This window comes from Panthera leo, chromosome A1, assembly GCF_018350215.1.
Source record: "Panthera leo isolate Ple1 chromosome A1, P.leo_Ple1_pat1.1, whole genome shotgun sequence".
NCBI lineage: Eukaryota > Metazoa > Chordata > Mammalia > Carnivora > Felidae > Panthera > Panthera leo.
Window position 1 is genome coordinate 9,151,549 of NC_056679.1, and position 26,129 is coordinate 9,177,677.

Sequence of the window (26,129 nt, forward strand, 5' to 3'; positions counted from 1 at the left end):
ACTCAACAAATGTTTATCGAGCCCTTACTTTGTGCTAAGCTAGCGCTGGGTTACAGATAAACAAGGCCAGTAAGATACCTGCTTCCTGCAACTCTCCTCCTGAGTCTGTGGTTGGGAGAGTCCCTAGGAACAATAAAACAGAAGAAAACAGTTTCTTTTTTAAATAACTAATTGAGATATATTGATATAGTGAATGAAAGCGACTTTTAAAAGAACTCAATTGTAGAACCTCTGTGATTCATCAAAAAGGTAAAATGATTACAATCAAACACCACTCCCACTTGATTTGACCAAGGCCATTGTTATAAATAGAAATTGTTCTATCAGATGTCTGGAGAATCACTTTCTCTATACCTGCCACCTGCTTGCTCATCAGCAATTTCGAACAGGTCAACAAATAAGGAGCTTTGAAAGGGCTGTGACAACACTATTGACAATCTGAATGTAAACTGGGTCATCTTGTTGCTGTATGGTTGGTACTCCTCTCATATCCTCAGACAAGCATGGCCAAAAGATGATAGAGAAATGGAGAGAGACAGAGGAGAGAGAGAGAGAGAGAGAGAAAGAGGGCAGATCCAGCAGACCTTGAAGACCAATTAAAATAGAACGGGCTGGCGGAAAAAAAGGACACTGTGGACAAGAAAGAAAAGAAGGAAGTGAGAAAGGAAGAAAAAGAGAAACTGAATTTTTTTCAGAATCATTCAGCTCTAGTTTGAACTTGCTGGAGAATAGACATTTCCTTGCTGTTGATCTGCGGGGGGCCACTGCAGTCGGCTGCCTGCGTTCCCAGGGAGTGTCCCCTGATGTTGGAGGCCAGTGACGGATTGAATGTCACCAGCTGGATTCTGCCCAGAACAAGGCAGACGTTGACGCCAGTGCAGTCAAAGTGAGTGCAAAGGAGACCCAAACCCAGTGAGTGCAAAGGAGACCCAAAGTCAGTGAGTGCAAAGGAGACCCAAAGTCAGTGAGTGCAAAGGAGACCCAAACCCAGGAACAGATGGCAGAGACTCACTAAGCGTCTATATTCAATCCCTCTGAGATGTCTCCCTGGGAAATACTGTTTCCTCTGTCTCGATTGGTAAAGCAAGACATTATAATATTCTCTAATTGTCCCTACCTACATAGGGTAGGTTTCGTAAAGGCAGCGTTAACAGCGAACTGGGCAAGGGCAAGGTCAGCTAAGTGCTGTTGAGACAAGAGGGCTGAGAAGCAGTGTAACCCACCCCCTCTCGCTGCATGGGGCTGGAGGAGTCCAGGAGGGACGCCGGAGCCTTGTGCCTGCCTTACCTAAATATTGTAAAGATTGATATGATCGTGTTGGCAAACCGCTCCATGCTCCTGAGAGAAAGAGAGTTACAAGGATATGATTTTGTTATTCATAACACGGCGAGTGCTTCCCGTTGGAGAACTCAGATGCAAACTGCCCGAGGGTTGTAATTTCACTCCGCTCCTCCCCGCTCCTTCTGAGTTGAGGACTGGCAGCTTAGGTTTCTATATTTGAAAAATGAGTGCCTTCATTACTCCAATGCATCAGAGAAGCACGACGGAGCAGAGAAAGTTCGATAAGAGCAGCTCTATTGCCCTGGTGATATTTGCCCCAGATGGGACAGTGCAGCCAGTAAGGGGGAAATCAGACCAACAATGAGCCTTGTCTCCACTGAGTCAGGATTCTCTGTAAGCAAGACACTGCTAAGCAAAAAAAAAAAAAAAAAAAAAAAAAAAAAATCAATAGCAGGAGAAGCAAGATCAAACCATGCCCGGGTTTCAATGCCTTGGGGAAATAACGGAGAGAAGGAAACTTTATTAAGACGATCCCGTCAACTCTACCCATTCCTCGGAGGCGTTTCTGCTTTAAATATTCCAGTCCATTTTGGAGAGTGGAGGCAGATTGATGTTGCACTAGATGGACGTTTAGTTAGATATAAGACGTGTAACCAGAGATAGATTTTCCCGTGGAGGCGTGAGGGGGGAGCCCCTCCAACTCCCACTACGGACAGGTCCAAGACTCGCTGTGCTGCTTCGTTGCCTGAGAAGAAACTAGAATATTGTTCACAGTGCAACAGGGACACCTCAGAAGAAAGGAAGAACAGGCATACATACATGACTCGGAGAAATGATGCGAGATGGGGCTTTTTTCCCTAGCTATTGTCCTTAAATGAATCACAAACAAATGGCCCTGTAACTTCTCAGTACTAACCCCAGAGCAAGGGGAAAAACAACAACAACAAACAAAACCATTTTATTTTCTGGTCTTTCTTTCTGGTCCTTTTGGTTTCACTCTTAATAAGCTCGGGACAGCTGTGAGCCGCTCCCCCACCCCCCATCCCTCCCCCACGGTCCTGACACTTTACTGCAAAGCTCTAAAAATTGTCCGGCGTGTATCGTATTCAAGCTGACGCAATCCAGCAATTTCTTGATTATTTGACTGGGGGCCTGCAACAGGTTCAATGCTTTCCTGAGCACCGTGGAGTTCAGAAAAGAAAACTATTCTTTGTTCTTGTCCCGAAGGAGCCTACGGACTTGCCAACACGCAGGAAGTAGTTAGAGACTATAGCACAGGGGATTGGTAATCCAGCCCCCTAAAGCATGGGACATAGGATAACTGCTGCTTCTCCAGTCTTGAGGAACAGTCCTGGGGCGCCCGGGTGGCTCAGCTGGTCGAGCGGCAGACTCTCGATTTCAGCTCAGGTCGTGATCTCACGGTTCGTGAGACTGAGCCCCACGTCGGGCTCCCGCTGACCGCGCCCGGAGCCTGCTTCTGATTCTCTCCCTCTCTCTCTCTCTGCTCCTCCCTGGCTCACGTTCTCTCTCTCTCAAACAAACTTTGAAAAGAAAATTTAAAAAGAAAAGAAAAGAAAAACAATCCTGACGCTGATAAGACTCCTTTGCTGCCTCCCTCCGTCCTTCATTATGGTCCTGGGAATCCCACCGGGCCCAGGGCCCACCCAATTGCAAGGATGGTTTCACCTCCGTTCTCAGCAACTGCGCTTGAGATAGGGAGTTTGTACCCAGCGGCAAACCTTTGTCCCCTCCTCCCCCAGGGCGGCCCCCAATCCTGTCCCATCCCCCATCTCCTGTTAGGGATGTGTGCCGATCGCTTCTCTCCCTCAGAGACAAAGCTTCAGAAGGCTGACCTGTCCCATCTGCTGCCCCCAGGGATAAGAAATTGATTTTGTTCCCACGAAACAGATCGTTGGCTGACAGAAGGTCAGGTTTCACCCTCTAGGAAATGCAAGCAACAAGATGTATGAGCTCTGAACCCGAAATAGGAACGAAGGGGCTAACGCTTTTTGAGTTAGGAGGGCCTTCTGAATCACCGCTAATGGAAAGAGAAGGTCAAGGGAAAATTTGGTGAAGGCAAACGAGGCCTTCAAAGGCTTGCTTTGGGATAACCATGGCCCCCTGTGCTTTGGGGGTGGTTTTCTTCACCCTCAGCCTGTCCAGAGCCAACACAACCCAGCAGCTGCTTTGCCCTCGAGAGCCAGATGTGAGATGTGAGCCACTCTCCGAGAAGCCAGGCTGCTAAGCTGCCTCCTAGAGGTCCACCCCATCCCCTGGCCTGCACGGTGTCCTGGCAATGTGTCAGGGACCTGGGCCAACACCTCCCTTCCCCCGACCAGGCACCTGAGTGCCAGCATCTGAGTGGAGCCTGATGGGGGAGTCACAAGGAGCTGTTTCGGTAGCAGCAAGAGCCCCCGGTCTGTTAAAACTACCCGCCTTGAAAATCGCTTTCCAGGTAAAGAGCCGGAAGCCTCTTGTGCCTCCGGTTCTACCAGCTGGTCGAGGAGATTTGGTCCAGGTCTCCTTCGTAAAGTCTAGGGCTTTTCTTCCGCAACCATCAAGATCCTGCTCTGTTATGGCAGCCCAACCCTCATGCCACCTCCTCCGAGATGCCATCGAAGACTGAGAGACACCCTCCCACCCCGTACCTCATTTAACCCTGGCCCATTCCTGTCCCTGGTCATCCTAGCTAATGGCTCCTCAGTTTTGGTCCTTATCTCCCAGCCCCGTGTGTGTCCCGTGTTCCATTCCTCGCAGTGTCGCCCACACGCTGCTTGGCTGGAGGTGATGCCGGGCACCGACGGCGGCAGCTTTTGATGGGTGAGGATACAACACTCGGCCTCCCCGGGCGCCTGGGTCGCTCAGTTGATTAAGCATCTGACTGTTAATTTTGGTTCAGGTCACGATCTCATGGTTCTTGAGTTCGAGTCCTGTGCAGGGCTCCGCGCTGACGGCATGGAGCCTGCTTGGGATCCTCTCCCTTCCTTTCTTTCTGCCCCTCCCCTGCTCACGTTCCCTCTTTCTCCTCTCTTTTTCTCAAAATACACAAAATGCTTAAAAAATTAAAAACAAACAAACAAACAAACAAACAAACAAAAAACACTGCCTCTTGCTATTTGGACCGGTTTGTTCCTGATGTGGAAGGTTGGGATCCAGGAGCAAATGATCAAGAAAGAATTCTTGAGATACCTTCAGGGCAAAAAGGGTGGTGCTGTTAAATCATAGGGAGGGACCCGTAGACAGAGAGAGTTGCACTGGGCTGCTTATATGCTTTCAAGTTGGGAGGGGGCTAGGGATAATGTAAGTCTCTAAGGAATTTGGAAGCAGGGTTTCCAAGACCTTGAAGGCCTGCTGCTGTTAGGAAAAGGGCATTTACTACTGTCTAGTAAAACCTTGGTCATGAGACCCCTCGGGTGTATATCGGTGGGCCATACGCTTGGAGAATGATTGCTAACCTATACCTTGGGGGGTGGCGGTGGACGTAAAGGAAAGTTCCAACTGGATTTTTACGTGTTAAAGACTCACCAGATCCCGGAGGTTGGAGCTAATGTCACGCTAAGGTTGCCTTTTACCCTTAGCAAAGTATTAACAGGAGGCAGATGAGTTCCTGGAGGAAGGTCAGGCTGCCTATCTCAAGTAGTTGTCAATGGGCTGTGAGTTGTAAGGAAATTATTTTTTTCTTTTGCCTTCGTTCCCCACATCAGTTCCTACTGCCATTCTGCCGCCCCAACCCCCCACCCGACCTGCTGAGTCTTGGTCCTGAGTCTCCCCCAACCTCTATGCTCTCCAGACATCTGGCTGATGGGTCGTCACTGCTCCAGCTTTGCCCTGGCCCCAATATCATTTATTACCGGGTGCCTACTCCGTGGAGGGGAGGCGTATACAAAGATGAAACAGAACCAGGGCCTCCCCCGCCCCTTCTCCCCATAAGGGTCTGACCTGTCTCCTGCCGGGTTGGCATCTGCCCCAGGCTATAGAACAGGGGGAGTCGGTCCGATAAAGGCAGTGCCTTCCAATCCACTTAGGCACACAAATCAAATCCTGCAAATAGGGCACTAAGAAGAAGAAGACGCATGGCCAACAAAGATCTGGCAGCTCTTAGTGGACCACACACGGAACGTGAGTCAGCTTGCTGCCGTGGTTTTAAGAGGCGTGAATGAGCTCCAGGTGAGCTGATGGTGCCCAGAGGAAGGCTCTCTTCTGCAGCCCCAGACTGCCCTTCTCACCTCACAAGTGTCACTGGCCTCAAGGGACAGGTGAAAGGAAGTGATGGATAGACTAGACAAGGCCGCATTTCCGATAATTGAAAGTGGAGAGAAGGACAAGCCAGCTCTCCACTAAAGCATGCCTGGAGCACGGGTCCCCCGGGGCCTCTTCTCAAGTCACCAGCTGAGCTCAGTCCCCTCTCCCCACCCCCAGCTCGTTCTCAACGGCTGTCCAGGAGGAGAAAGGCAGGTGCCTTCGTACCCTTTCCACTTCCCCTCCCCCGGCCTGCAGGCCCCGCCCAGTGGTGTCACAGCATTAAATAATCACTGGGCCCAGGTGGCCTCTAGCAGAGCTTTCTAGCAAACAGGCCACCTCTGACGAAAGCAGCCCAAACAGCTGAGCAGTTAGAAAGTGGCAGCGGTCACACGCTGTGTCAGCCCTGCATGAAATGAGAGGGCAGTAAATATTCAGCAGCCACACCTGCCCACCCCCAATGCAGGGAGATCTCTGAAGAGGATGCTTACCTCCAAATGGGTCCCTCTCCCCAGTGGGCACCAAGCTATTTTGAGCTCAAACACTGATTGGCTGGGCTAAAGACAGGTTCATGGTGCACTGTGCCCAGGCACCTGTGGGGGGGGGGGGGGCGGGCGGGTGGAGTGGGGGGGCACCTCTCAGCCACCCAGCCTTGGGACAATGTGGAGTCACCCTGGGGAAACCCCAGAGCAATTGCACCAGAACGCCAGGGGTGAGAGGGTGGGGTGGAACCCGGGAGTTAGGATTATAAAAAAAATCTTTTTAGACCTTTATTTGGAAGTAATTTTAAACTTGCTGACAAGTTGCAAGAGTAAACTTGGGACTTGTTCTATTGGGAACATTTTAATCTATTTGCTTTATCATTTCTCTCTTTCTACACACACACACACACACACACACACACACACACACACACGATGGAGTCCCAAACCCTTAGACGCTTCACTTCCTGGTTCTTCTTCCTCTCTTCATTTCACAAGCTTATTTTTTCGCGGGCTTTGCAATGAGCATGTGCCAAAGAACTGAAGTCTCTGTGTCACCTCAAGGAATGTACCTTTGTTCCAATCAGACTACTTTTTTTTGCCTTGCATGGGCACAGGCGACTTCCGGGCAAGACTGTAACCCCTATAGTCCTCAGCCAATGAGAAATCAGGGGAGGGACTTCACGCTAGGGGATAAATTGCCTGCTGTAACTGCCCAGAGTGTCCCTGTCCATGGGACACCTGCTCTTGCAAGAACAATGATTAAAGCGTCACTTCACTGTGCCTCAAGTCTCCGTGTCCCTCCTTTGATCGGGTCAGTGGGCTTTTATCTCACATGAAGGAAGCAGAAAGGAGGTTGATGGCCAGACTAGGTTTTCCAGCTCACTTGGATTCCAGCAGAACAAACTGGCCCATGCACAAAGGAGATGCAGAAGAAGTCTGGGTCTGAGGTGTCACTCTCAAAAGCCACATTTCTGAGACCCTCCCCCTTTCTTCTTCCATCCCAGGGCTCCATTTCCCCCTGGGGGACCTCTCGTGACTGAGGCTTATTTGATAAGCAGCAAGTGATTTGTTGACAATCTAATGTAGTGCAACAGCCTACTGAGAAATGACCATGAGCTTGGTTCATACTACTTTGGACTTTTATAACCAAAATAAGTATGTTCCCTTCCTTACAAATCATCCTCACAGCCTTTGAAGAGGAGTGTGATGGTTATAACTGTATGTGTCAACTTGACTGGGTCACAGGGTGCCCAGTATTTGGTTAAACATTATTCAGGGTGTCTGTGAGGGTGTTCCCGGAGATTAACATTTGAATCCGTAGTCCGAGTAAAGCAGATTGCCCTCCCCAATCATTCAACCCAAGGACGGCCTGAATAGAGCAAAAAGCTGGGTAAGGGAGAATTCACTCTCTGCCTGACTGTCTCAAGCTGGGACTCAGCCTTCTTCTGCCTTCAGACTTGAACTTAGACTGGAACTAACATCAGCTGTTCCGGGCCTCCAGCTTGCAGACTGTAGATTTGGGGAGTTTTCAGCTTCCACAACCACAGGAACCAGTTTCTTAAAATATATATGTATGATATATTTGGTTCTGTTTCTCTGGAGAATCCGGACTGATACAAGAAGTGAGCTGGAGTTTTCCGGAAGAGAAAGAAATGGGGTAGAGAAAGTTGAAGAAGGATTTTCCAACCTGGAAGGTGGTAGTTGGATATTCAGAGATGGGATGGTGGGTTGTAGGCTCTTCAGGGAACTGACCTCCTCAAAGGTAAGTTCTTTGAGGTGGCACATTCTCAAGTAGGGATGGCTGGAAAGGGCTGGGCAGAGAGTGCCAGGGTCCTGGGACCCAGGTGAAGATCCTCTAGGGCTGAGCCTGGCCCAGGGTGGATGGAGCTACCACACAGGCCTTTAAGGAGCCACTGTGGCCTGGCTGGAAGCCAGGCAGGTGAATATCTCCAGGTAGAGCCAGAGGGAAATGCAGGACCAGCTCTACCGGCAGTCTAGGTGACATCCAAGAGATGTGGCGGGATGAAACACGTTAAAACCTCAGGTATCTTATATACCCTTGGGAAGGCAAGGAGACCAGAGAATGACCCCTACTGGATTTCCAGTTTTCCCTAAGTGTCAAGAAGTAATTGACATCCGAACATGCATATAGGGCCCAAATTCATCTCTGTGTCCCAGTGTTTCTCTGGGGGAATGGTATAGAACAATTCCTCTTCCTCATAACATTCCTTTAGATACTTGAAGATGATTGGGAGTATTTCACGAACTGTTGTTCCCTGGGAGAGAAAGTGAGCTCAGAATCCTCTGAAATTGATTGTATTTGCAAAAGGGCATTTTTCTGAGGAGGGAATCCCATGAGCTTGATCAGATGCTCAAAAGGGGTTGGACCTAAAAAAACGACATGCCATTGTGGGAGAATGACTGGAATCGGTAATTCCTTCATTCACTCAACAGGTATCCGTGGCACCTCCCACACCTCGGGCACTTAGCTCCAAGTAGAATACTGCGCACACAGTGGCTCCTACCCCTAGTCTTTGCTCCAACCGTGTGTAGTCTGTGCTGCTTCTTCACAACTGGCCTCAGTGCTGTCTCTCCACCCTAGAGTCTCAGAGCTTCTCATGGCCAAGCCCAGAGCAAGCGTTGGCTCCAGGAGGTTGAAATTTCTGACTTTCATCCTGACTTCACCTCCCCCTGAGAACACCTTGAGGCTTCTGTCAGAAAATATCCCTAGTGAGGCATTAGCAGTGTTCCTCCTGCAGTCTTCCTGGGATATTGGGAAGGGTGGAGAATCCTCACCAGACCAGGAGCAAATCTCCACTGGTGAGACTGCAGCCTGGTGAAGCGTGGGTGGGGGAAACTCTGGTGGAATCAGGCCTCCCCAGAACCCCACATTGGGTCACCTGGATGGTGTCCTTCTCCTCCTGGGGCCCCTGTGTCTCTGTCAGTTCACACCAGCTGCTCCACAGTGCTTCAATGCCCACCCACCGCTCTTCCTCCCCATCTTTGGCATGCTGTCAACCCCTGCTCAGTTGCCTTCTTTCCACTCTTGGCCCACACAAAGCCTGCTACCCTCTCTTCAAACCCTCACTCAGGGTCCATCTCTGAGTTTGCAAGGTCTCTGGGGCCTGGTCTCTCTCTCACCTCCATGGCTTCCCCAATCTCCTTTCACCTCCACACCATCTTATAGCCTGTATTTTGTACTTAGTAACTTATTTTTCTTGAATTCTTTAATTGCTTCCAATGGGAAGGTCTTACCTGCCCTAATGAAATGATTAACTTATAGGACTATTTTTTTGCTTTCATAATTGAGATGGGTTTTTTGTTTGCCTATCAGCATAAAGACTTTGTGAACAATACACACATACTCCAAGTACTAGAATCTAAAAAGTCACAGGGTTATAACAATTTTCTAAACAACTACCTCAGATGCTTTCTAGCTTAAGTTTGGAGAAAAATCTTCCTTAAAAAGAAGCTATTAACAACCAGTATTTTCAAATGTGGACTAGTTGTTTACTCTAAGGTCCCACTAATGTACAATTTCATATGAGGCACCTCACATATTTACAAGTCTCCAATTTGTTACAGCAAACTAATAAAGCGGTTGGAAAAATACTATTGTGCCTCTACAAAAGATATTACAGATAGCACTTGACTCTGGCTGGGAGAGCCAAAATCAGGGAGCGGTTTTGTTCAAAAAGCAATTGTAAAAAAAAAATAGCTTGGATAGAGAAAATAAGTAATTTAAAATGCTTGAGACATGTCAAATGCAAGATTGAGACTTCCAATTACCATTCAGTTATGCTTCACATTATAGGTTTAAAAACAACTGCCCCCATCCCATCAGTTTATGGAATGTTAGATTGACACATCAAAGACTGTCAAAGATTGTCACGATTCAATAGCCTGCTATGTTTTAGTTGAACAGAAAAACAACCAGCTAGGATGTAATTTCACCTCTTAAAAAGCTTTTGCACTTAGCTAAATAGAAAAAAAAAAAAAGTGGGGGGTGGGTGGGAGGGGACAAAGTATGTGATGATTAACTTTATGTGTCAACTTGGCTGGGCTATAGTATCCAGTTATCTAATCAAACACTAATCCAGGTGTTGGCTGTGAAGGTATTTTGTAGATATGGTTAATATCTATAGTTCGTTCTCTTTAAGTAAAGTTGATTACCTTTGATAATGTGGGTGGTAACTCATCCAATCACTTGAAGGTTTTAAGAGAAAAAACTGACATTTCCTGAAGAAGAAGAGATTCTGTCTGAAGACAAGATCATCCGTTTCTGCCTGAGTTTCCAATCTGTTGACCTGCATTACAGGTTTCAGACTTGCCAGTCTCCATAATCATGTGAACAAGTTCCTTTAAATAGATTTCCTAGCCATAAGAAATCTTCCTAGAACTCTGACTGATACCAGGTAGAATTTATTCCTTTTTAGAACTACAAAAATATCTGCATTTATGAAAGAGCTTATGAAAATATTCCCCAAAGAGATTGTACAACTGGTAGATTTAAGGTCTAACATATAAATGATTACATTAAATGTAAATGGTTTAATTATACCAATTAAAAGACAGATTTGGCTGAGTGGTTAAGACACATGACCCAACCATATGCTATCTACACTAAATTTACTTCACATGTAACAATATAGGCAGGTTAAAGTAAAAAGAGGAAAAAAAAAAGATATATTTTGCAAACACTCAAAAGAAAGTCGGAGTGGCTATACTAATGTAAAGTAGATTTCAGAGCAAAAAAAAAAAAATCAAAAACAGAGAAGAATATTATATAATGACAAAAAAGGTCAATCCATCAAGAAAATATAGGGATCTTTAATATGTATGCACTAAACAATAGATCTGCAAAACATATGAAGCAATAAATGATGGAATGGGATGGTGTAATAGACAAATCCACAATTACAGTTGGAGACTTCAACACCTGTCTTGCAACAATTGATAAAGTGACTTGGCAAAAAAATCAGCAGGATGTGTAAGAACTAACAACATCATCAACCAATAAGTGATGACATTTATAAGACACTTTATCCAATATCAGCATTATACACATTTGCTGCAAGTGCTTACAAAATGTATACCAAGGTTGACAATATTCTAGGTATAATATAAATCTCAACAAATTTATAAGAACTGACATCATATGAAGTGTGTTCTTTGACATCAATGGACTCAACATTGAAGTCAATAACAGAAAGATGATAGAAAAACCACTGAACACTCAGAAACTAAACCACACACTTCTAAGTAATCCCTGAGTCAAAGAGGAAGTCTCAAAGGAAATTAAAAAATATACTGAACTAAATGAAACAAAAATAAAACTTATAAAAATCTGTGGAGCGCAGAAGAGCAGGGCTGAGAAGAAAATTTAGCACTAAATACATACTTTAGGAAAGAAAAACGCCTCCAATTAATAATGTAAATTTCCATCTCATGAATCCAGATAAAGAGTAAAATAAACCTAAAACATGCAGAAGAAACACTGAAAAGTAGAAATCTATGAAATTGTAAAAAGAAATAAAACAAAAAGCTGGTTCTTTGAAAAGATTAATAAAATTGGTGAACATGTAGCAAGACTGACAAAGAAACACAAGAGAATATGCAAATTACCAACAGCAGGAATAAGCAAGAGATAACAGCACGAACCCCACAGATATTAAAACGATAAGGGAATACTACTAACAGTTCTAAATATACCAAAACTTGACAGCTTTGATGAAATGAACCAATTCCTTGAAAAAGATGAACTACCACAACTCATTCAATATAAAAAAAATTTGAATAATCCTATAACTATTAAGAAAAATTCCTCCCAAAAGAATATACGGGCCCAGATGCTTTCATTGGAGAACTCTACTGAGTATTTAAAGAATTAGGCCCAATTCTCCTAGAAATAGAACAAGAGGGAGGACTTCTCAATTAATTTTATGCAACTGGTATTACTCTGATGCCAAAACCAGACAAAAACAGTACAAAAAAGAAAACAATAGTTCACCAATATCCTTGGTGAATATATGTGAAATATGTATTGTGAATATATATATGTGAAAACCCTTAACAAAATACTGGCAAATAGAATTCAGAAATACATGAAAAGAATTATACCCCATGACCAAGGGAGAGTTTGTACCTGGCTAGTTCAATATTAAAAAATCAATCAGGGTAATCTACCATAATAACAGATTAAGAAATAAAAATCTCATGATAATATCAATTGCTATAGCTAAAGCATTGGATAAAATCCAATACCCATTCATTATTTTTTTAAAAAACTTAGAAAAATAGTAATAAAGAGGAACGTATTCAACTTGCTAAACAGTATCTGAAGAAAACCTACAGCTAACATTATATTTGATGATGAGACATGTAAGAAAGAAACACTGAATGTTTCCCCCTAAGACTGGTAATAAGGCAATAAGGCTTTCATTTCATCTGTCTTATTCAAGATCTATTCAATGTAGTATTGGAAGTTCTAGTCAGTGCAATAAGACCAAAAACAAAGAAAGAAAGAAAGAAAGAAAGAAAGAAAGAAAGAAAGAAAGAAAAAATAAACGATGTAGATCAGAAAGCAAGAAGCAAAACTGTCCCTACTTGCAGATGACATAAATGTCCACACAGAAAATCCCAAGAAATATATTTAAAAATCTCCTAGAGCTAATAACTGAGTTTAGTAAGGTTCGACGATCGAAGATAAACTTACGAGAATCAATTGTATTTCTATGTACTTGCAATGAAGATATGCACACTAAATTTAGAAATATAATACCATTTACAACTGCTCAAAATGTGAAATACTTACATAATCTAACAACCTATCTATAGAACTTGTATGCTGAAACCTACACAGCACTGATGAAAGAAATCAAAGACCTAAATAAGTCCAGAGACATGTTATGTTCACCGATTAAAAGACGCAGCATAGTAAAGACGTCAATTATCTTCAAATTGGTATACAGGTTTAATGCAATTCCTTTCAAAATCCCAGCAAAAGTTTTTATAGATATAGATAAGAATTTTCTGATTTATATAGACATGCAAAGGAATTAGAATAGCTGAGACCATTTTGAAAAGGAAGAATACAGTAGAAAGAATCAGTCTACCCAAATTCAAGACTTATTATAAACTTACAGTATTCAAGACTGCATATGTTTAGCAGAGAGATAATCATAGTGGCCAACGAAACAGAATAGACAACCCATAAATAAACTCACAGTAATATGTCCAGCTGATTTTTCACAAAGGTGCCCAAGCAATTCAACATAAAAAGAGAGCATTTTCAACAAATGGTGCTGAAGAAATTGGATATGCAGTGGTAACTAACCAACTAACTAACTGAATGAATGAATGAATTGACAGTAACCAACATCTTACACCTTATACAAAAATTTGTTCAAAATAGGCAAATAAGATGACATATTTACATTTGTTGATCTTTGCATTAAAAAAAACCTTGGGGGGGGTGCCTTGGTGGCTCAGTTGGTTAGGCATCCGACTTTGGCTTGGGTCACGATCTCACGGTATGTGGCTTTGAGCCCCACATCAAACTCTGCTGACAGCTTGGAGCCTGGAGCCTGTTTAAGATTCTGTGTCTCCTTCTCTCTCTGCCCCTCTCCAACTTGTGCTCTGTCTCTCTATGTCTCTCAAAAAATAAATAAATGTAAAAAAAAAAAAAAAATTAAAAAAATATATGTTAAAAAACAAACCTGGAAGAAACAGTGTTCTATGGAAGCAGACAGTGAACAGATGAACAAAATTATAGTTAGTTATAGTTAGAGTTATAAAAATTTATAAATTTTTATCTTGTTCTAATTTTTGAACTGTATAAATGTTATTACTTATCTAAAAAATTAAATTTAATTAAAATAAAAACTTACACTACAAAGCCAATTAAAAACTGTTCAAAAAAAGTTACCTCAAAAATGAATCGTGGATTTAAAGCTAAAATGTAAAACTGTAAAACTTTTTGAAAAAAACAGGGAAAATCTTTGGGGTCTAGGGCTAGGCAAAGATTTTTTAGATTTGACACCCAAAACACAATCCTTAGAAGGAAAAATTGATAAATTATACTCAGTCAGGATTAAAGTGTTTGCTCTTTGAAAGCCTGTAAGAGGATGAAAAGATAAAATACACACTATGAGAAAATATTTGCAAATCTGACAAAGGACTAATATCTAGAACATATAAAGAACACTCAAAACTCAACAATAAAGAAGCGAACGATCCAATTAAAACATGGGCAAAAGACCTGAAGAAATGTCTCACTAAAGACATTTGCCATGGGGCGCCTGGGTGGCTCAGTTGGTTGGGTGGCTCAGTTGGTTGGGTGACCAACTTCGGCTCAGGTCATGATCTCACAGTTTGTGAGTTCGAGCCCCACGTCGGGCTCTGTGCTGACAGCTCAGAGCCTGGAGCCTATTTCAGATTCTGTGTCTCTGCCTCTCTCTACCCCTCCCCTGCTCACTCTCTGTGTGTCTCTGTCTCTCAATAATAAATAAACATTAAAAAAAAATTAAAAAAAAAAGATATTTGCCACATATGGCAAATAAACGCATGAAAAGATGTTCGGTCTCATCAACAATTAGAGAAATGCAAATTAAAACTGCAGTGAAATATCACCACATAGCTATCAGAACAGCTAAAATAAAAAAAGTGACAACATCACATTGGAATCAATCTAGATGTCCTTCAACGAGTGGATGGTCAGACAAACTTTCCGGAATACTATTCGGTTATGTAAAAAGAACAAACTATGTATACACAATACTGTATATCTAGGTAAATACCCAGAGAATCATGGTGAGTGAAAAAGTCAGTTCTGAAAGTTTATGGGTTATATGATTTCATTTCTACAGCATTCTTGAAATGGCAAAATTGTGGAAATGGAGGATGGATTAGTGGCTCCTAGGGGTGGGGAGAGGGGCAAAAGGGACGTGGGCATGGCTGTAAAACAGCGACACCAGGGTCCTTGTGGTAATGGAACCGTTCTATATCTTGACTGTATCGATGTCAATATACTGGTTATAGCATCGTACTAACTGTCATGCAATTTTGCAAGATGTTTCCATTGGGGGAAACTGAGTGAAGAACATGAGGAAACTCTCCGTGTTATTTTTTATAACTGTGTGTGAGTCTACTATTATCTCAAAATAAAAATTAATTTAAAAAATTGAGGAGCCGAAACAACCAAAATGAGTAGACTGCCCAAATACTTTTCGTTTTGCCAGAGTTTTGCTTCGTAATACTGTTTGAGAGAATAGCATTTGCTGACCTCTAGGTATTGTTTTAATTAAATTGTAATTTCATTTTCACAGAGTTGGTTACCTTCCTAAAATATCCATATTTTAGTTTCACTCATAGTATCTTTAAGGGAACCTGATTAATTAGTCTTCAATCCAATGAGATAGAAGATAAATGTTGGGGATGTCATTTTAAAATATACATAGGGGCGCCTGGGGGACTCAGTCAGTTGGGCATTTGACTCTTGATTTCGGCTCAGGTCATGATCCCAGAGTCATGGGATCAAGCCCCACATCAGTCTCCATCCTGAGCATGGAGCCTGCCTGAGATTCTCTCTCTTCCTCTGCCCCTCTTCCCCACTCATACTCTCTCTCTTTTCCCAAAAGGATTTTGTTCCCAGCTTCTCTAGCTTCTAACTCTGAGGGGTATGTCCTGGAATGGTCAAGAGGTGAGTGACCCAGAAAACCAAAAGAACCTTATTTGTTTGGCAGAAGAAGTCAACAGCCTTAGCGGACATTAATCAAACCTCGTCGTTTCTGTGAGAAACGTATACAGAGCTTGTTTTCTTATGGCGTGTCCTATTTACTATTTGATATTACAGTGTGTTTGAAGCCCTACTACTCAACTGTATCAAGGGTGGGACATTTTCCCTTGCACGTAACCTATGAATCCTTGTATTTAAAGTTGGTCAGTCTGCCAGTCAGCATGTGGCCTAGACATTCATTCCTGTTATGTCATTCACCAGTGGCTGGAATGAACGTGGTCTTGGCACTATAGGGAATACGTGACTTCCTCTTCGATGGGATTCTTAGAAATCTGATAAGGATTCTACTTTAGAAAAAGGTATCTCTTTCTCAACTCAGAAAGGCTTCACACACCCAATTTAAAGAAAATGCAGTGAAAGCATTAATAGGAACATTAGGGGCTTAAATCTAGGTGTTCTGATCCCAAGGTTGTCTGACTCTCCCTTTAGGTGACTTTCAGAATTATCCTACTTAGGGCAATTCTTTGTTTCCTCCTCTGGGTGTACTTCTTATCTCAGAGGCTGCTTACAAAAATTCAGTCAGATAATATATGTAAAAAACTTTGTAAACTCTAAATCCCTTCACAAATGGGAAGTGTTTCTGTTGAAGTTTAATATCTCGTTCTCTCCTACATTGCTTCTTTGCCCTGACTCATTAGAATCACCTGGGAGAGTTTAGTGACTGCCAGTAACTTCTTCCCTTCCTCTCTTCTCCTTCCCTTCTTTTTCTTCCTTTGAAGACAATGGCATGGCCAGGGCCAAAGAGGCAGTGGCTGAAGAACAAGTATCAGGGCTTGAAGCTGAGAAGCTGTCAAGACTAAGAAGGTGACCAGTGTGGTCAGGAGATTGGTTATAGAGAGAGAGAGAGTGAGAGAGAGAGACTGGGCAAATATTGAATAGATTGAGGATTACAGAAGCGAGATTTATATTCATTCCACAGAGGACCCACAGATATGGTGAGAAGGAAGCCTAGAAGGAACCTTGAGGTGTTGAATGGAAATTAGACGTACTGGTGAGATGGGACAGTTTTAAAGTATATATCCATGGATATGTATGTGTATATGTATGTATGTGTGTGTGTGTGTGTTTTCTAACTCTGAACAGTAAGACAGCCTAGAACCAATGACACCTTTCTGGCAATGACAACTTCATAGCAATGAGTACAATGAGCTTTTGATTTCTAAATACTAAAAAGGTACCCAAGATCTTTGGAGATAAGTCTGATTCCAGGGTTAGGGCCTACAAAGAATTGGAAAGTCTGAAACATTTTGCCCAGAAAGTAAGGAGATATTATGGGGACATGTCAAGAGAATCTAGGAGCCTGCATGAAGGGACTCTCACTGGCCAAATCTAGAAAAATTGGATCATCAAAATATATAATGATAGAAATGGATTATAGTCCTTTCAATTAAATAGAATGCATGAGTCCATAAATAAACAAGCAAAAAAATGGGGTAAAGGGAAAATTCTTTCTTGTAGTAGAATGACAAGAAAGGGAGAAGAAATGATGGAGGTAGAAAATCACCATTTGGCAACTCCAGTGGCCATGAAAAAGCTCTTCTCTGCAGATTTCCAACTGCAGAGAACATAACTGACCTATAGCTCTAGATGATGTGTTCTGATAGCAATGGCCAAGTTTGCCGAAGTCCTGTGTTTTTAGTCAATGGCTGTGAGAAGAGGGGATACTAAGGCAGCCTTCTTCCCAGGACACATGGAAGTCTTCTGATGGGTAACTTTGACTCAAGGAGTCCCATGGCTTTACTAAAATTTCCTTAGAACTGTACTACAGGCTGTTTTCCTCCCCAGCTTTCCTTCCTTCCCTCTTTTCTCTACTATGATTAAACCATTCCAATCTGGCATCTCCCCAAGCCTCCTCTGGCTCTGGCCTTCGCCCACTCACCCTCACAGGAGTAGTCTCCCCAGTGCATCTCTTGCACTCTTTTGCACATCTAACCCTGTCTTGGTGTCTGCGTCTCAGAGAGCCCTAACTAACCCAGAAATCATCACTGGAGTATTATTTCGGGTGAGAGGCACCAATGGGTGGAGGTTTAAGCTTTGATGAGAAACATGACGCTGACATAAGTCTTGGATTGTCTTCCTAAGTCGTTACTTATCAAGCATAAAGGGAAAATGGTGCCTTTATAATGGAGGAGGCTGACAGACTTCAACCTGACCAGGTGATGAAGGTTAATGTCACCAGTGGTGGGACGGGTTGATGTGTGTTCTCCGATGTGTGAGAGGCGTGAAGAATCACTTCTCTGGTATTCCCATCCAGCATGGATGGTTTGAGTCTGGTCATGAGGGAACATTCATGGACCCCGTTTGAGGACATGCTACAGAAAAAAAGCATGAAGCTCACAAAAGGTAAGGAAAGACTGAGGGAAGGTTTCAGATTGAAGGAGATTAAAGAGACATGATCATTAAACGTAACATATGATTCTGAATCGGATCCTTGACCGGAAGAAAAGAAACACGGTGAGACCAATTGGGAAGATTTGAATGGGGCTGTGGAATGGATAACAGTGTTGAACCAATGTTGACTTCCCCTTTGGTAGATTGTATACTAGAGAGGTGTCTGTGCTTTGGAAAATACACAGGGGAAGGCTTTCAAATAGTTCAGGAAGGGGATGGCCATTAATAAAGGGTACAGACACACACACACACATGCTCACATAAGAGCAAATAAGGGGAGTGTTAATAATCAGGGGTATCTGGGTGAAGAGAACGAGGGAGCTCTTTATGCTGTTCTTGCATCTTTTCTGGAAACTTGAAATGACTTCAAAATAAATTATGAAAAATACATTAATAACATATCGGTGGCCAGGCCCTGACCCAGGCCAGTCCAATCAGGAACTGCCAGACCACCTGGGCATTCTTTTTCAAACTCCCCTGAGGTCTCCAGCATGTGCGGAGGGGTGGAAACCACAGCCTGGCCACCTCAGCCGCCATCTACACTGACGTAATAGTTGTCTTCCATCTGGAAACTACGACGGGCCCAGGCTCTGCAACCAATTCAGTCTCCATCTGGGATGGTTTGAGGAGCTCTAGACCAGTGACTAAGTTTAGCAGTCCTGTTACCATCAGCCTCGTTCTGCCCTTGATGTTTGAAAGTGGGCTGGGCCTTGGCCTTATGATGTCCTCTTGCCTCGTATCCCGGTGACCAGCGCCTTTCGTTGGCTCCCTCGGGCCCCATTTCCTGGTTCTCCCAGGGACTAGAATCCCATTCCTATTCGCCCCGAGAAGGTGAGGGACTGTACCACCAGCTGTCAAGGCCCTTGGATGACAAGTGTCTTCCGGCCTGCCCACTCCCTCACTCAGCCGGAAGTCTTTTGCTATTCTCCAGCCTGTTCTGGGGCACCCCTGCTTTCCCCTTCTGGCCCTCTGCATGCCACTGTCTAACCTCCTCCATGCCACCTGTCACAGTCACTGCCCACCACCTGCCACTGAGATCCCCTCCAGAACATCTGCCTCACAAAATTAGTTAATGCCCTGCACACATTCCCACAGCACTCTGCATATTCACTGCCAGACACGCCTCACATTTTAGTGTTTAATTGTCTGCTTTATGCAGTAGATTAAATTCCACGAGAGAAACAGCTACGTCCTACTCATTGCTACATGCCCAGTACCTATGTAGCATATGGCTCCAAGTCCGTAGTAGGTACTTGGTAAATATTTGTGGAATGAATGAATGAATGAATGAATGTCTAGTGTCCAGATCCAGCCTGACCCTCTTTAGCATGATCAGCCTCATCACCAGATATCACCATTCGCATATACTTGGACACAAAGCACGATGGGACCACAGCAAGGTCAGCAGTTGGGGAAGCCTGGGGTTTAGTTCCCCCAAAAGGCAAGGATCTGCTGACTTTTTAGGCAGGTGTGGTGAGCCAGTCTTTCAGGAAGAATATGGCAAGGGGCCTTTAAAATCTCTCTTCTTGAAACCAGGAAGACAGTGACACCACTGGAGTGAGTGACACCATGACAGAGCATCTTCCGCAGCTGTAGCGATCTACAAAGGGTGTCTCAAGGATCTTAATTAAAATGCAGATTAGAGACTTCTCCTAAGGCCTGTTGAATCAGAATGTCTGACCCTGGGGTCCAGGGAGCTCTCTCTCTCTGTCTCTGTCTCTGTCTCTCTCTGTCTCTCTCTGTCTCTCTCTCTCTCTCTCTCTCTCTCTATATATATATATATTTTTTTTTTTTTTAAGTAGGCTTCATGCCCAGTGTGGGCCTGAACTCATGACCCCGAGATCAAGACCTGAGCCGAGATCAAGAGTTGGATGCATAACCAACTCGTGACCCGGAGATCAAGACCTGAGCTGAGATCAAGAGTTGGACGCTTAACCAACGGAGCCACCCAGGTGCCCTAGGGCTCTATATTTTTAACAAGCTTTATGTTAAAGCTGCATTTGGAGAAATTCTGAGTAGAATGAAAGCAGAATCCACTTTCTTCAAGATGGGATTCTGGCATGAGTCAGGTTGGATAGCCAGACTCTAGCCATGAGCTGGGGGGGATTTGAGGTTGTTTGTGGAGAGCCTGATAAAGGATTTGAAAGCAGGAGGACTTTTTTTTTTTGTTTTTGGTATGTGTATGTGTATTTTGATTTTCTTGAATGCTTTTATTTATTTTCACCTTGATTCTTTTTCCTTAAAAAAATTAGTAGACTTTATTTTTTAGAAGAGTTTTAGATTAAAATTTTTTTTTAATTTTATTTTTGAGAGAGAGAGAGAGACAGAACATGAATGGGGGAGGGGCAGAGAGAGAGAGAGGGAGACACAGAATCCGAAGCAGGCTCCAGGCTCTGAGCTGTCAGCCCCTGTGCGGGGCTCGAACCCACTAACCGTGAGATCATGACCTGAGCTAAAGTCAGAAGCTTAGCCGACTGAGCCACCCAGGAGCCCCTAGAAGAGCTTTAGATTTACAGAACAATCGAACAGATAGTATGAACTTCTCATGTCCCCTTCCTTCCCACCACAGTTGCCCCTATTATTAACAATACGGGTCGCTGTGGTACACTGATTGTAATTAATAGTTGTAATTAGCGAACCGATATTAAAACATTATTATTAACTAAATTCCATAGTTTCCATCAAGGCTCACTCTTGGTGTTACACATTCTGTGGGTTTTGACAAATGCATAATCTCAGATATTCATCATGGTAGTATCGTGCAGAAATATTTTCACAGCCCTAAAAATCTGCTATGGTTCACCTACTTACCCCTCCTCCCTCCCCTGCAATCCCTGGTAACCACTGATCTTTTTACTATCTCTCTAGTTTGGCCTTTTCCAAAATGCCATATAGTTGGAATCATACAAAACATAGCCTTTCACTGAGGGTTGATGGGGGGTGGGAGGGAGGGGAGGGTGGGTGATGGGTATTGAGGGGGGCACCTTCTGGGACGAGCACTGGGTGTTGTATGGAAACCAATTTGACAATAAATTTCATATTAAAAAACAAACAAACAAAACATAGCCTTTCTAGATGGGCATCTTTCACTTAGCGATATACATATAAGTTTCTTCCATATCTTTTCATGACTTGATAGCTCATTTCTTTTTATCGCCGAATATTATTCCATTGTAAATATGTGGCAGTTTGCTTATCCGTTCATTTATTGAAGGACATCTTGGTTGCTTCTAGTTTTTGGCAATTATGAATAAAGCTGCTATAAACATTTGTGTGTAGGTTTTTGTATAATTATGTCTTCAACCATATTGGGTAAATACCGAGGGGAGTGATTGCTGGATTGTACAGGAAGACTATGTTTAGCTTTGTAAGAAAGTGCCAAACAGTCTTCCAAAGTGGCTGTACCATTTTGCATTCCCACCAGAAATGAATGAGAGTTCCTGTTGGTCCATAGCTTCACCAGCAATTGGTATGGTCAAGTTTTCAGATTTTTGCCATTCTAAGAGTTGTCCATGGATCGTTAGCGTTGACCTTTGTTTCATTTCTGTTACGAGTAATTTCACTGATTTTTCAAAGAAACAGCTTTTATTTTCATTGATTCCTGTTTTCAATTTCATTGTTTCTGCTGTACTTTTTATTTATTTTTTCCTTGGTCTCAAGTTTATATTGTTATTCTTTCTCTACTTTTCTAAGATGAAAGCTTGGATAATTAATTAAGGTCTTTCTTCTTTCCCAATATAGACACTCAATACTATAGGCTTCCTGCATTTTCATTTAGTTCAAAATATTCTGAAATTTCTCTTTAGAGTTTTTCTTTGATTCGTGAGATAATTGGATGTGTGTTGTTTAATCGCCAACTATTTGGGGATCTTCCAGCTATTTTTATGTTACTGATCTGTAGTTTAGTTCCACTGTGGTCTAAGAGCACGCTTTGTATGATTTATATTCTTTTAAATTTGTTAAGATGTGTTTTATGGCCCTGAAGGTGGTTTATCTTGAGAAATGTTCTACACAAGCTTGAGAAGAGTGTATATTCTGAGGTTGTTAGATGAAGTGTTCTATAAATGTCAGTGAGATCCAGGTGATGAACCTTGGAAATCAAGCCCACAAGACAAAGTCCCTGGCTGGTATGTGACATTCTGGAACGCGAATGCTTGTATTAGCTTTGTTAGTAATGGCCTCCAAATGGAAACAACCCGAATGTCCACCAGGAGGTAAATGGATAAACAAATTGTGACGCGTCTTTACAATGGAATACTACTCAGCAATAAAAAGGAATAGAAATATTGATCTCTGCAACAACATGGATCGATTTCAAAACATTTATGTGAAGTGAAGGAAGCTAGACAAGACTAGAGTTCATATTACATTTCTTTTAAATAAAATACATGAAAATGGAAACCAGTGTCTACCGACAGAAAACAGATCAGTGGTTGCCTGGGGAACGTGGGTGGAGTGGGAACGGGGAAATGAGAGGGTGGGATTACAAAAGGGTTGGGGGAAACTTTGGTGGGTCAGGGTTATGTTCATTATCTTGATTAAGGTGGTGGTTTCACAGGGGCACCTATATGTCAAAACTCACCTCTTTCCGCACTTAAAATCTATACAGTTTATCATAAGTCAACAGAGCTGCTTAAAAAATTATTCTTATTCCACATTATCTTTTGTTGTTTTCCCTCTTAAAAAAAATGTTCAGGGGCGCCTGTCTGCCTCAGTCGGTAGAGCATGCAACTCTTGATTGAGAGTTCGAGCCCCACCCTGGGAGTAGAGTTTACTTTAAAAACAAACAAATAAATTGGGGCGGCTGGGTGGCCCAGTCGGTTAAGCGTCCGACTTTGGTTCAGGTCATGATCTCGCAGTTCGTGAGTTTGAGTCCCATGTCGGGCTCCGTACTGACAGCTCAGAGCCTGGAGCCTGCTTCGGATTCTGTGTCTCCCTCTCTCTCTGCCCCTCCCCTGCTCATGCTCTGTCTCTCTCTCTCTCTCTCAAAAACAAACATTAAAAAAATGAAAAACAAACAAAAAAGGTTCAGTTTCCTAAGTAATCAAAGAAACAAAAATTAAAACAAAAATAAGATAAATATGATAGGGAGAAATAGGATAAAACAGGCAGAGAGGGAAAGATTAGGACCTGAGGCCCCTGGATGGGGAAAAACACATTTTGGAACAATGCTGGGAGCAAACTCTCTCTGGCATAAAGTTCCTCTTGAGAATGCGTGGCGCCTGGGTGGCTCAGTCAGTTATGTGCCCGACTTCGGCTCGGGTCATGATCTCATGGTTCGTGAGTTTAAGCCCCCCCATGGGGCTCTGTGCTGACAGCTCAGAGCCTGGAGTCTGCTTCAGATTCTGTGTCTCCCTTACTTTGCTTACTAGATTACCACTTTATCATAAAAGGATGTGATAAAGTTAATTTGTGTATTGAGACCCATAAAATGGAGGCTGCCCCAGTGGCCCTGCCCACATCACAAATCTAAACCCGAGTCGGCCTTCATGTATAGGATGCACCTATTAAGGAATCCTAACATACACTAATCACAAGCCTCCAACTCAGCTTTAGTTAGTTTACCTTACCCTAGAAAGTAAAACCTGCTGGCCTTAGAAGGAAATGTCCGGCCTCCTAGCCAACCACATTCTGTTTCTGCACAGCCTCCCCTCTAATTCCATATAAAACTCACTCTTGACCCAAATCTTTCAGGAATAGTGCTTCACTGCTTGTGAGGCACTTACCCCTCCAATCTATGGGTTGTTTTCCCTAAAACAAAGGATGTCAAACTCAGTACTAAGTTATTTTTCTCATTCGACAGATGTATCTCAGGAATAGTCCAATGGACGGGATGCACAGGGCAAGGTATGGGGGACTAGGCGGAGAGCTTCCGTGCCTTACGTGAGTGCACCACCCTCTCGACACCTCCAACCTGGAAGCTCTCTAAATCCGTGGTTCAGGGATTTTTACGAAGGCTACATTATGTGGGCATGATTAATGGTATGATCATCCATTGGTGATTGACGACATCATCTTCCAACTTGATTGACGACATCATCCTCCAACTCTCCCTCTTCTCTCCCAAGGTCAAGGGATGGGACTGAAAGTTCCAACCCTCTAATCACAAGATTGGTTCCCCTGGCAACCAGTCCCATCCATTGGTCTTTCCAAGAGCCACCTCATTTTAACGTGAACTCAGGTGTCATTGAAATTTGTTATGAATAACAAAAGACACCCACTTCACCTTTATCCCTCTGAAGCTATTTCAGGAGCTGGGAACAAAATTAAATATAACCAAAGATATCACCGTAGCTCTCGTACAGAAAATTATAAGGGTTTTAGATGCTGTGTGTCAGGAACTAGGGACAAAGACCAAAATGTGTGTTTCTTATTATGTCACAATATCACAACCCTCATACACTTTTGGTGGGAGTAAGCAAGTGGCTCAACATTTCTGAGGGCAGTTTGACAATAAGTATCTAAAGACTTAAAATGTGCCTAACCTTTTAAAACGTGCCAGTCTGTTTTAGGGATTCACTCTGTGGATACCTCCTGTCTTAGAACATGAGAGAGACATAGTTTCAAGGGTGTTGATTTCAGCCCTGTTTATATTTGCAAAAAAAGTTATAAACAATCCATATGTCAAACAACTGGAGATTGGCTAAATAGTTAATAATATGGTCACGCAAAAAATAGGTTCTCCAGAAACAGACATGGAAACGCCTTGGGGGTACATATGTGGGAGGGAGACAGGGATGGCAGGATTGGTGAAAAGATCAGGGATGTGGGCCCAGTAAAGCTTTGGCCAGCCCGAGGAGGGGGCTCAGGCTGAAAAGGCCAGGGTGTTCGAACCTGCCCTCACTCAGCCACTGGATGTGAGCAAGGTGGCAGGCCACGTGGCCCCGTGCAGCAGAGGCCTCCCTGAAGGAGCTGAAAGTTGGAGGGGGTCTGCTGACTGCACACGGCAGGGCAGCGCGTCCTTCCTCCAGGGCATCTGGACAGCAAGGATGTCCCTGTGCACCACCGTCCTGCTTCTTTCATTCCGTATGGTCTGCTTCCTCTTCTCTTCTCTCTACTGACCTGCAGAGTCCGTCTCTTTATGAAGTATTTGTTTATTTTAGAAGTTACTTGTAGAAGCGTCTGGAGCAAAAATGCTATTGAAATTAACGGGGAAGACTGTAAGTAAAGGAGATTCTGGAGAGAATTCCGTGCAAAAAAATTATCGTTACACTCACTGTAACTTGAATCTGATGGACCGGACAAAGGACGGTGATGAATAACCACAGGAAGAGCAAACCTGAGAGTTCCCTCCTTTCCTAGCATTCCTGGGATGAGCCTTTGCTCATGAATGAAGAGCAGGGTTTCCCTCTCTGGGTTAGAAGTCATTGAATTGGCTTCCTACACTGTCATCCTCCTGTCTGGGTGCAGCCAGAGGCCCAGGGTATGGATGCATTTGTTTGCATTGTGGCGGGGGTTGGGGGGGGGGTGCGGGTTGGGAGGTGCTTGTACCAGGACCAAGGACACAGGACAGCCTGTGTCTGCTCTCTGCCTGGGGAGAGATAGGGTGACACTCTGAGACCAGCCAGTAGACAGAGCATAGGGCCCACCTGGGAAGAGAGAACATTAGTCTTAATAACATCAGAATTCTGGGTCAGGCAGTGAAAGCTAGAACTATTACAAAAGAGTACCGCTAATTATGGAAGGAGACATGGGCAGGTGGCTGTTTCTGTCTGAATCTCCATTAGAATCTTATTATCAGGCAGTGAGTCAAATGCAGAGTAGTGGTTTGCTAAACATAAGATAAAAATAAACTAGAGTGAAGTAGTCTTTTCAAAAACTGGAAATTCTGACTATGCCAAATATTAGCAAGGATGGGGGTCAATGGTATCTTTCTTTTGCTGGTGGGAGTCTTGCTGTTAAAATATATGGACGCCATTTGGGATTCTCTGTCTCAG